Source organism: Neovison vison, chromosome 11, assembly GCF_020171115.1.
Source record: "Neovison vison isolate M4711 chromosome 11, ASM_NN_V1, whole genome shotgun sequence".
NCBI lineage: Eukaryota > Metazoa > Chordata > Mammalia > Carnivora > Mustelidae > Neogale > Neogale vison.
In genome coordinates this window covers 180,703,810-180,714,774 of record NC_058101.1, presented here as the reverse complement: position 1 = coordinate 180,714,774, position 10,965 = coordinate 180,703,810, and the positions used below count along the sequence as shown (strand labels likewise).

At 42.0% G+C, this 10,965-nt stretch overlaps 1 pseudogene; it reads left to right on the top strand.

The window, feature by feature from the left end:
* Positions 1-338: 338 nt before the first annotated feature.
* On the top strand, positions 339-855 carry LOC122919277 (annotated as a pseudogene).
* Positions 856-10,965: the final 10,110 nt, after the last annotated feature.

Sequence of the window (10,965 nt, the reverse complement as noted above, 5' to 3'; positions counted from 1 at the left end):
CCTTCCAACTCTCACTAATCTTTCCTTCATGGAAATTTATGAAATCATATGGTCCCAATTATACAATCTGAGTTATCAATTATTATTTATGGTTCTGAGTTTATCTTCTTTTCCTAACAAGATGGTAGTTAATATGAAAGCAAGACTCTTCTTTCCCTGAATATTAACTTTGACTTTGGCTAAAGAAATTGTATCAGCCAGCTGTTGCTGCATAAAAAACCATCTCACTCCCGCCCCACCACGCCACCGCCCCCAAGTGCTCAGGCTGTACCACACTCGCTCAGAGCTTCCGGGTCCTGCTAAGGTAGTGCCACCATCGTCTCTCTCCATCTGCCATCATGATCATCTACTGGGACCTCATCAGCCATAATGAGATGTTCTCTGACACCTACAAGATCTGGGAGATTGTGGGTGGGCTGTGCCAGGAGGTGGAGGTGAAGATGGTCAGCAGGACAGAGGGTAACACTGATGACTTGCTCATAGGTAGAAATGCCTTCAAAGACGGCTGGAAGGCAAAGATACAGAAATCACAGTCATCCCTGGTGTGCTATTGTCATGAACCATCACTTGCAAGAAACCAGCTTCACAAAAGAAGCCTGCAAGAAGTACATCAAAGATTACATGAAATCAATCAAAGGCAAACTTGAGGAACAGAGCCCAGAAAGAGTACACCCTTTTATGACAGGAGCTGTAGAACACATCAAGCACATCTTTGCTAATTTGAAAAACTGCAAGTTCTTTATTGGTGAAAACATGAATCCAGATGGCCTGGCTGCTCTGCTGGACTACCGTGAGGGTGGTATGACCCCATATAGGATTCTCATTAAGGACGGTTTAGAAATGGAGAAATGTTAATGAACTTGGCTACGTCTTTAGATGTATCACCTGTTGCCATAACTGGCTCTGCTCTTCATCTGCACAACACCAGGACTTAGACAAATGCAACTGATGTCATCTTGAGCTCTTTGTTTATTTTGACCCTGATTTATTTGGAGCAGAGTCATTGTTTCTAAGAAAAAAATGTGTCATGTAGGCTGTCTAAAAATAAAATGCATTTAAACTAAAATAAATAAATAACCCCCTACCCCACTCCCCCCCCCAAAAAAAATACTACCTGCAAAATTCAGTGGCCTACAACAAACAATAAACATGTATCATTATGCTCACATTTCTTTGGATACACTACAGTGGCTCTGCCTCAAGCTTTAGGTTCTGCAGGTTGGCTGAGTTGACTCATTGCTGAGGTTTCAAGGGATAGTCAACTAGGGTAGCCCTGATCAACATATCCCCCATTTTTTGGAGACAAGTGGATTGCCAAAATCACATTGCTTTATACCAATGGCAGAAGCACAAGAGAGCTGTCTCTAATGCAGGACATTTCATGTCTTTGCTAGAATCCTATCTTTTTTTTTTTTTTTTAAGATTTTATTTATTTGACAGAGAGAGGTCACAAGTAGGCAGAGAGGCAGGCAGAGAGAGAGGAGGAAGCAGGCTCCCTGCTGAGCAGAGAGCCCGATGCGGGACTCGATCCCAGGACCCTGAGATCATGACCTGAGCCAAAGGCAGCGGCTCAACCCACTGAGCCACCCAGGCGCCCCTAGAATCCTATCTTAAACACTTTTTGGCCAAGTCAAGTACATGGCCAAGCTCAACATCAGTGTAGTAGAAAAGTCTACTTCATCCACAGGGAGGGGGAAGAGAAGGACAATTTGCTGAATTCCAACCCCAATAGAGTTTCTTTTCCTCAAAGTGAAAGTGGTGAAAATGGCACCTGGGTGGTTCACTTGATTAAGCGAATGGCTCTTAATTTCAGCTCCGGTCATGATCTTAGGGTCCTGGGATCAAGCCCTGCTCCAGGCTCTCTGCTCAGTGGGGAGTCTGCTTGTCTTCCTCTTCCTCTGCCCCACCCCCCATTCTCTCTCTCTCAGATAAATCAATCTTTAAAAAATAATAAAAATAAATTAAAAGTGGTGATAACCTGCAGGGCTCTGAAATTGCATTATGATAACTGAGAAGAAATTGCCTGGCATACACTGGCATTCGGTAAATATTTGGTGAACTATTGAATTTCTTTTTCTACCCTCACAGTATATACAATGTGTGATACCCGAGAGGGTTTTAGAAATTCACTGGACTTTGATCAAGGTGGGATTTCAGGATTCCATCTCCATTTCATTCTGTGACCTTAGGCAAATTCAGAAATGTTTCTCTTTATTATATTTTGCAGGTAAATCACAGATCTCAGGTGCACTGTTTATTAGAGAATATTTTGGGACTCTGAGGTACATATTATGTAAGCTGTTCCAAATATTCAAAAATGTAACTTCTAATCAGACCTCAGCAATAATGGCATGAAAAATGTCATCTGTTCAATGACTAATTTTTTGATTTTAGGTAAGAACTGCTTTCCACTTAAGGAGTAAAATTAACCTTCCAGCATTTTAGGCATCAGTTGTTGTAATACATAAGTCCCCAAATTGAGAATCTTTGGCTTTGAAGCTTTATTTTTTGGAAACATTATAAATATAAATAAGTTCTCATGAAGTATTAATGCATCCTCTCCAGGCCACAGGGAAAGAAAAAAAGTAGTCATAACGAATAAACAAACTCACAATATCTTTAAATATATAATGAAAGAACACATTTAAAAGGCAATAATCAGAAAACTGAGTTACCAGTAATACACCATTTAATATTTTTCTCAAAAAGTTGGGGGGAAAAATGTATGCTTTACCTAACAGCATACTCACACAGGATAAAAGGCAATCTGAGAGTGATCAGTGTCTCTGAGTGGAGAACACTCTGTGGGAAACTTGACTTTCTCTCATGGAGTTTGCATTCCTTATGACCATTAACAATGTAAAAGGAAGTTCTGGGAGGCTACAGATTTCACTCTGTGGAATGATTATTGTTTAGAACAAGCTCAGTGTCAATATTTAACGTTACATTTCCTAAAACACCTGGCATAGGTTTATAAATGAGGTTAAAATATTAATAAATATTTATTTACCAATTAAATTGTATTTTTCACAATTGTATTTTTCTATCTATAAATTTGGGGCCAGAGAAAATAAGAGTTAATGCTGATATAGGCATCAACCTGCTAAATGTGTTACTTAATATTTTGAGGCAACTTTAAGATGTAGATACTCTTATTAATCCCCATTCTACAGATGAAAACGTGGAGACATGCAGAGGGGAAGTAGTTTACTGAAATCCACAAAGCTACCAAGTGGGATAGAAACTCGGGCTTTCTGGGTCGGTCTGTGCTTCTTACCGTGATGTGACCCAGCTATCTTGGAGGAAGCTTGCTCCTTCAGGAAGGCCACATGGCATAGTGAATGTGCTTCAGACTGTTACATGACATGTTCTTTTAAAACAATGCAAATCAGGAAGCATTAAGATCTATCAGGGATCTTAAAACTTAGAACAAACAGGCCTCAATTAAAAGCCCATTTCTCCTCTTTATTAGCTCTGCAACTTTGGGCAATTTTCTTATATCCCTAGACCTTAGTTGTTGTTGTTTTTTTTTTTTTCTGTGTCAATGGAGAGTATATTTACTTAAAAGGGTTATTAATGAGATAAGAAAGTATGCTTAGCAGAGTATTGGCATATAATAAACAGGAATTATTAATACTATTTAGTTCAAGCACCCAGGGAAATTAAATGGCTCGCCCAAGGTCATCCGTCTGGTTATAGAAAAGTGAGGTCTGAACTATGGATTTCTGGGTTCCAAGCCCAATACCTTACACTCTGTTAATGGCCACTCCTCAGGGATTTCTCACATGACTTGATAAAGTGAGATAATCCAGAAAGGAAACACATTGCCCACCAGTGTGTTTGCAAACCACGCAGGACGACCAGGCTTTGCAATGTGTGACAGCGCTCCAAGCAGCCTGCACGCTAGTGTCTCACGTTTTCGTCAACAGATCAGAAACCTAAGAAACAAGTATTCACAACAAAGTCAGATTTCTTCATGAGGCTTTTCCAATTAACATTTGAGGGCTCGATTAAGTTTATATCATCAATATCTGTATTCCCATAGTAACTGCTTCTCCACTGCCAGCTCTACGCCATAGCATTTGTCATCAATCACTTAAGAATTCCATGCATCTATTATAGATTTCATACCTCAGTGTGCGTCTGCTAGTTTCTTGCTTAATATAATGTTATATCAAGAATTTTTTAAAACCTACTCATTCCCAAACCATCAAGTTATTTTACTCTCTCAACTCTTATAGGAGAAGGGATGCATGTAAAAGACATACTCTATCTGCCTGGGGTTTGGGAAATTTTAAAGCTATTCACAGACCTCTTAGCATGTAAGCTATTTTGTGCCCTTCTTATAGATTATATTAATAAAATTATTTATTTTGCATTTGATTTCGAGGAATTCAGTTAATGTAGCCATGCTCAAAGCCATGCTTTAAACGCCTCTGTGTTCTGCACAGCATTATTCCAGGAAGGCCCTAAACGTCGTTCTTTCAAGTCATATTTTTGACGACCCCCCAATGCTTTCTGCAAATATTTTCTCTATATACTCCGAGTCTGATTTGATTTAGCCCCACAGCTTTATAAATGTCCCTGAAACACATGGGGTATAACTATAATCGATGATTCAGCACATTTCCATCACATAAAAATCAAATTTCCAGTGGCACCACTTACTCTTTATTGTGCTAAGATCAATAGCTGCAGGAACCCTTCACCCAGCCGTGTGCCCGTCTGCCCAACATGTATTCATAATATCGGTCTATAAATTCAATAGAAATATTAGGTTACGGGGCATTCATGCTCAGAATAGCAAGATTTCCTGAGTCTGGAGAGTGTGCTGCAGAGAATCTGCTCTTCTCACTACGAAACTGCTCAGAATCTTCCAGAATGGCAGGTGCACCACAAAACAGGACTCTGCAACTGTGTGTGGTGAGCAGATGGGCAGGGTGAATTTGGGGATATTTTTAGGACCTATAAAAACATTCCTTCCCATCTACTTAGCGGACTGTAAGAACTAGCATCCTTGGATACATCTATATTCCCTATTTGTTGAACTTTTTCAAATAATTTGTTGGGACCCCCCTGGGGGTCAGAACAGGAGTTCCGAGCATGGTCCTTAGGGGGCGTACCTCTTTCAGAGCTAATTACTCACCTGTTTTGCCATTCTTCTTGCTCGTGTATTTCTTATATATTTATGTAACCGTATAACAAATTACACCAAGACTACATTTGAAATTAATGTAACCACAAATATTGTTAATGTCCCATCTAACCTTGAAGAAACTATTCCACTGAACAAGAAGCTTCGCCACAGACTTTCAAAGTACACAAAGTTCGAAAGCTCTTTTGAAATTTTGGTTCTTAAAACAAGCTTGAAGCACTTTTAAATAGGTTTTCCTGATCTTAATGCTTTCTGGTTTGCATTGTTTTTAAAAAACATGTCTTTAAAAAACAAAACAACAACAACAAAAAAACATGTCTTATAACTGGCAACATTTTCTAAGGCTTTGCTCAAAGGAGCTCGTTGGTAGCTGATCTAGATCGAACCTTTTACCTATCCTCCCCTCCCGCAAAAACACGCTTTGGATGGACTTTCACTGACTTTTGCCCCAATTAAGATTCCACCAAAAGACTTGCTCTTATGAGGTAGGAAAATCAGTTTGACAAGAGAGCGAGGTTTTGTTACCAAATAGGTCTGATGAGTCCTTATGATTTTTTATTTCAGGGACTAGGTTAAGAAGAGAAGGACAAAGAAAAAGCTAAATTGCTATGCATAATAAAACACAGGCAACAGTGGCATTTCTGGGTGTGGCCTAAAAAAGCAGGATGGGAGGTCCCAGGGATGGAAGGAAGACACGGAAAATCCAGGAGTGGGACAGGAGAGGTTGGTGTGAGGTTTGTCCTATGATAGGAAGCGATGTCTGAAGCGAGAAGGGCATCCAGGAGATAGTGGTGAGGATGCTGGGCATTTTAGGAGAGGCAGAATGCCAGTGTTTCAAGTGTTGACTCCACCATGACCTTATAGTCCTATTCTGTACTCCCGATCTTCGTCAAAAAGACTGCCACACACAGCTGCCTATGTGAGTGGCATTTTTAAAAAGTTAGCAGTATTTGGGCGCCTGGGTGGCTCAATTGGTTAAGTGGCTGCCTTCGGCTCAGGTCATGATCCTGGACTCCCAGAATCGAGTCCCGCATCGGGGTCCCTACTCGGCGGGGAGTCTGCTTCTCCCTCTGACCCTTGCCTTTCTCATGCTTTCTCTCTCTCTCTCTTTCTCTCAAATAAACAAAATCTTAAAAAAAAAAAGTTAGCAGTATTTGTACCCAAAGTGTGGCTTAGAGAAGACCAAAGGGGTCTAAGAAGTGCAGAAGTAAGTCAAAAATTAAATAAGAATTGATCAGAAATAGGAGGTGGGAGGGAAAGAGGAGTAAAGGATATCTGTGTTTCCAAAGAATATCTGGGTTCCCAGAGGAGAAGGAGATTCTGCTTTTCCTACCATACAAACTGACTCATTTGGTATCAGATGATGGGCTTGGGCACAGGTGGACTAATATATGATAACACAAGGATGTTTATACACTTGCGTCCGAATTTAAGATTGAAAAGATAAGTGGAGCAGAATGACTTGCCTCTGCTTTGCCATACGACTCCTTGCTTCCCCCCACCCCACCTAACTGCTGGCTTCTCTCATCCCCCGTTTTTTTGAGCTTTGGGTCCTGGAAACGGAAGGAAGAGGAAGAGTCTAAAATGAGAGCTGGTGAAGTGGATTAGCTGTATACTTCCACATCGCTCTTTCAAGTGTCCCTGCATCATCAAGTCATCTCTCCACGCAACCGTATACCTCAGACACCCTCTGGATTATTCAGTGTCTTCTAGCTTCGGTGTTTTGTGTTGTTTTAAGGCATATTTATTTATTTGTTTTTATTTGAGAGAAAGAGAGAGTGTGGCCTAAGCGTGAAAAGGGACAGAGGGAGAGAGAGAATCCCAAGCAAACTCCCCACAGAGGGCAGAGTCCAACATGGGTCTGGATCCCAGGACCTTGATCATGACCTTAGCTCAAATCAAGAGTCAGATGCTTAACCGACTGCACCACCCAGGCACTCCTAGCTTAAGTTTTAAAGAGATAATTTGGTGTATTAGGCACTGAAGTGAGTCTTGCCAGTGGGATTGAAAAAGTGAAGACCAATGTAAGGATCAGTGCTCTGAGATGGAACAGAAATGTCATTTATAGGAGCCTATGGCTTCCCTGATTCTTCAATTCTTGAGATGTGATCAATAGATTAATGAGTATTTCAAAAGAGATACACACATCAACTGAAAGATGTTTCTATAAGGACATCCCTAAAGCAGAATCAGAGTTAACCACTCGATATGGCGACCAATGTATCAGAAGTGATACATTTTAGTTCACTTCTGTTTAGAGAACTTACTCTTTAATCTTCCCCATGACCCGTTAGGCCTCTGCCCATCACCAGCAATAACATAAAACCTCAGATACAAACTTTACATACAGTACGATGGTTTAAACATGCACAGGAGAACATACAGACCACGCAGGTGCCACAATGCCCTCATTATGAAACTTGGGGCAAGACAGTTAACATATCTGAAATGTCCTCTTCTCATCAACAGAATAATCATAACCAAGACTGTTTTGTGGGAATTAACATATGTTATCTGAAAAGTGGTTTTAGCCAATGAGTAAACTCAATGGCTTAGAATGTCTGTTAGTTTTATTCTAGATAGCCTTCCGGGCTAGCTTTCTCATACCCTTGCCTCTCCTCCCCTAGCACACCATACTTTTGCCATTTGTTATTATCTGCAAAGCCAAACAGCCTCATAGGCTAAATACATTTTTAATGCTCAGAGTCGGGAGTCTTGCTAGTGACTGTGTGGAGAGAGATTTTTGGCCCTGCTTGATTGTAGCAACTGTGTATTTAAGAGAATGGAAAGGCTGGAAGCCAGTGTATCCGCCAAGCAAATGCCACAGATGCCAATCTCATTTAAAAATAGTTAAAAGCTATATTTTCAAAGGCAGTAGACACACACACATACACAAACACACACCCTAATACCACCACTACCAAAGCATTAGCTATTTGCTTCCCAAAGCCAAAATAAACTATTTACATTTTACTCTCATTTTCTCTTTTTGGAGATGTTTCTCTATAGGAGTAAATCATATCTAATTTCCCCCCCGACCCACATAAATTCTCAGGACTCTCAATGCCTCTTTAATGGTTAAAAAGGAGTGGATAACTTCATCGTGTATTTGCTGTGTGGCTCGAGCTATGCTAAGAGTTATGCTAAGAGCTCTGCATTTTGGCTGGGATACCTCCCAGTTGTTGTCTTTGATTTATGGGTACAAGGAAGTTAAGTAATTCCCTCAATGTTCTATGAGCGATGAGTGCTAAATGCTACCCCAGTCTGTCTTTCTGACTCCAGAATTCATGCAATTAATCTTCATTTGACATTGCCTTTCAAGCCCTTCACTAGTAACATTTATACATATTGTGAGCATACCATTTGTATATATTAACATTATTTATATACATTATTAACATTAGTACACTTCTCTGTAACAGGCACTGTTCTAAGTTCTGTATATGTAGTATTTCATTTGATCACCAAGACCTTACCGTGAGGTTGGAATTGTTTTTATCATTCCCAATCTACAGGTGAGTAAACTGAGGCACGAACGGGGTGGTAATTTGCCAGAGATTACACTGTTATTAAGGTGGAGAGACAGGAGCCTCTGGGTGGCTCAGTCGGTTAAGCATCTGCTTTGAGCTCAGGTCATGATTCTAGGGTCCCAGAATCGAGCCCCGCAACCCGCATCAGGTTCCTTGCACTTGCTTCTCCCTTTCCCACTCCCCCTGTCTGTGCTGTCAAATAAATAAATAAAATTTAAAAAATAATAATAAATTAGAGAGAGAGGACGTAGACCCAAATCCTCCTAGTCTGCATGCCTTGTCTGCCCCCCAACCCTGCCCCAGGGCCACACTCAGGATTATGAGCCACTGGCACCTAAGTCACAGGCCACCTTTAGAACCCACATGGGCTGCTGCTCCATCAGCACACCAAATGTCTGCCATTCGGAAAGCACTCAGTGTCCTTAGTCCCCACACCTGGGACTTTTCTCCCCTTCCCACTCCCCTGGGCTCACCTGGAGAAACTCCTTCATCTTCCAAGGCCTCCAGGGTCACTTTCACCTCTGGACTAATCTTCCCACCTCTCTTCCCTAGACCACATTATTTCCAACAGCACTATGACTGGTCTTGCAGTGTGCCCACCCTTCCATTATGTCCCTGTCCTTACCATGCTCTCTCCTCTAGAGGACTAGCTCTCAAAGGAGGGGTGGTGTTGGTGGAGGTCACCAAGAGGACATGACCTCCAGTTGCCCTTGAGCTGGAGCTGGGTAATTGGAGGCCCCTCTCCATCCCCGGCTTTTGGAATGTACCTTCTGCCTCCTATCCCCACACCTGAAGTTGTTTTCAAGAAGGCAGTGTTGAGAGGGTAATATATTATTGGGATCATCTGGTAGCATACGTGACCAATCCCCACAAAGGCCTCTGGGTAAACTTTCGATTCTGGCTGCCGGGTGTGGAGAGGCACTCGTCCTGCAGACGCCCAGGACAAGACTGGTGGGTAAGTTCCCTCACTTATTATATCTGCTGCATAGTGATCTGGAGGAGTCTGCGTCTTTCTTGGGTCACTTCCTGCCCTCCGTGCAGGGGGGGGGCTGGTTTCTGCTGTCACTTGGGAAGCTCCCCAGGTGTCAGACCAACAGATGGCATTGTGGTGTTCTTCTGTGTTCTGTAATGTCTGGCAAAATGACTGGCATATAGGAGATACACATTTAATTATATATTGAATTGAATTCAGGACAGCCATTTCAGCTGTCCCTTTGGTTCTACACCCAGTCGGGATTATACCAAAATCAGAGCCCCTTCCCCTAGTTGTGCTTTAATTAGAAAATTTGAGTGAACGAACCACAGGTTTGGTTCTTGTTCAGAATCATTCTGTCCGTGACTTTTGTTTCTCTAAGATAATTTTAGCTCAGTTAAAAATAGCTGTTTGGTGGGGCACCTGGGTGGTGCAGTCCGTTGAACCTCGACTCTTGGATTTGGCTCAGGTTGTGATCTCAGGGTTGGGAGACTGAGCCCAGTGCCAAGCTTCCTGCTCAGCATGGAGTGTGCTTAAGATTCTCATTTTCTTTCCCCCTGTACTGTGCCCCTCCCCCGCCCCTGATGGTGTGTGCTCTTTCTCTCTCTCTCCCTCAAAACGAAATAAATCTTTAAAAAGGGTGGGGGTTGGGGGGCTCAGTCATTATGCCTCTGCCTTTGGCTGGGGTCCTGGGGTCGAGCGCCACATCAGGCCCCTGCTCGGTGGGAGGCCTCCTTCTCCCTCTCCCACTTTCTCTGCTTGTGTTCCCTCTCTCGCTGTGTCTCTGAAATAAATGGGTACAATCTTAAAAAACAAAAACGATTTGGTGTGTTGGTTCTCTATATATGAACGCAGAGGTCTTGAGTTAGCACTTTGGTTTGGACCCTCCTCTCTGACATTCTCTTTCATTTACTTTCCATTAATGGTTGATTCCCAGACCTTTTACAAATTACTTTGGGCTGTTAGTGCTATTTACCAGTTCTTCTTAAAAGTACCATGTGTTCAGATTAAGACACCAATTTTAGAACCATCTCCTATAAAATCTGATGCCTTCCTGTATGATGCTAATATTAGTTTCTTCATGTGTTCCAAATTTTCAGTCTTAATATTGTCTCATTATGAGAAGTAATGTTGGTGTGAAAATCTAATTTAATATACTAGGCCTACAACAGTCTCTCATACCGATGTCGGAAGCTGTCCCAGGCCCCTTGCAAAGCAGAGGCAGGAAGTGGAAATGGGAGGCAGCCCTGGCAAAAGCAAAAAGGCCAGGAGGAGGAGGGGAGACCATCCTGTGGAATTTTGCCAGA